Genomic DNA, 1,837 nt, shown 5'->3' with positions numbered 1-1,837 from the left:
AGGCTCCTCGGCCGCCTTGGAACTATCTGTGTATCGGACGCATCGCGGGATAAGGGGTTGGCACTGGTAGTCGTCCCAATCGCGTCCGATGCTTGGACCATTCCGAGGCGGCCCTGCAGCCTCTTCCGTTTAGCCGTCGGGGCCTTCCCGCCGCATCCCTCGCCTCGCATCCCGATTCCTATGCGGTGAGTCTTCTCGGCCGCCGCGGAACTATACCTGTTATTGCTACTGCATCCTTCGGCTGGTAACCTCCTCTGCCGCCTTGGAACGTTCTCTTTGTCGGACGCGTCGCGGGATAAGGGGTTGGCACTGGTAGTCGCCCCAAGCGCGCCCGATGCATAGACCGCTCCGAGTTGACCTTGCTTTCAGCCTCTCACATGCATAGACCTCTCTGAGTCGACCCTGCAGCCTCTCACGTTTAGCCTTTGGAATCTCGCCTCACAACATGATTGCTATCCTTGATGCATCCCTTGCCTCGAGCCCTGATTGCTTTCTTGGCTGCATCCCTCCTCTCCTCACAGCCCGGTTGTCATCACTGCTTCATCCGTCGCTTCATGCATTCTGGCTGCTGGGCCCTTCCCACCGCACACCTCGATTGCTATCTCTTCTGCATCACACACCCCGATTGCTATCTCTGCTACATCCCTCGGCTCTCACTTCTGCATCCTTCGCCTCCCACCTCGATTGCTATCAATGCTGCATCCGTAACCTCACACCCCGATTGCTATGCGGGGAGGCTCCTTGGCCGCCTTGGAAATTTCTGTGTGTCGGACGCACCGCGGGATAAGGGGTTGGCACTGGTAGTCGCCCCAAGTGCGCCCGATTCTTAGACCGCTTCGAGGTGACCTCGTAGCCTCTTTCGTCCAGGCTTCCTGCCTTCAACGCCCTTTTTACACCTCGATTGCTATGCGCGGGCTCGTTGGCGTCTATCACCTCTCTGCGAAGAGTGGCACGATGATTGTTGGGGTAAATCGTAGCAGTCCGATCTCTGGCCTTGGGCCATTGTGAGGGCTGATCGATTTCCTGTGCGCATCTCGTGTTCGCCCAGTAACAGACTCGACGACTTGTAATCGGTCTTGTTCCCGATTGTTCCTGGAGGTAGTCTTCGGAACTCTTGGATTTGACCTGTCACTCGAACTGTCCTCTTCCGAGGATGCTTGTGTGTGTGTGCTTGTGCCATTTCCTTGGCGGTATTAACGAGATATTAAAGAGCGGAGTGAGCGCCTCGCCCAGCTATGTTTGGGGCTCTCACTCCCTTACCCGGTGTGCGACCGCTTTGCACGTAGGTTGCGGAGCATCGCGACTCTTTCGATGTTTGGCGGTTGTCTTCCGGTGATGCGTTGGTCCCGAAGTGCACGTTACTAGCATTTCTGCCATTGTTCTCGATCTTTGGCACGTTCCTTCGTTGCAATTGGATATATATCTCCGTTTATACGCGCAGGCTTCTCCCGCCTATTCAGCGCTGTCCCACTCTCAGCACTCTCGTGGTCTCCTTGGCTTCTCTCTCCCGTGAGCGAGCTCTCTTCTCGAGTCTTTTCCATGTCCCATGGAGGTTGCCTTGCGAAATTCGGGCACACAAACGTGACCGGATAAGAGCGGAATTGCCTATGAGGAGAAGCTCACCTTAGGGAGCAGCAATGCCGAGTGTTTCGACAGAGGGTAGAGGGGGCGTTGTTTGGGCGGTTGCACAAAAGAGTGCTACGGTTGCACTGAAGGTTGCTTCTTCGTCTCCGACGAACTCTTCGAGGCAAAAAAGCTTGTATACGGGGTCGAGGTGGGACTGTTCGTGCGAGTTGCGCCACCAAAAGTGCGTAGGGGGCATATACCTGGGAAATGG

The sequence above is a fragment of the Cryptomeria japonica genome, unplaced genomic scaffold (assembly GCF_030272615.1).
Source record: "Cryptomeria japonica unplaced genomic scaffold, Sugi_1.0 HiC_scaffold_32, whole genome shotgun sequence".
Classification (NCBI taxonomy): domain Eukaryota; kingdom Viridiplantae; phylum Streptophyta; class Pinopsida; order Cupressales; family Cupressaceae; genus Cryptomeria; species Cryptomeria japonica.
Note: the sequence above shows the minus strand (reverse complement) of the source record.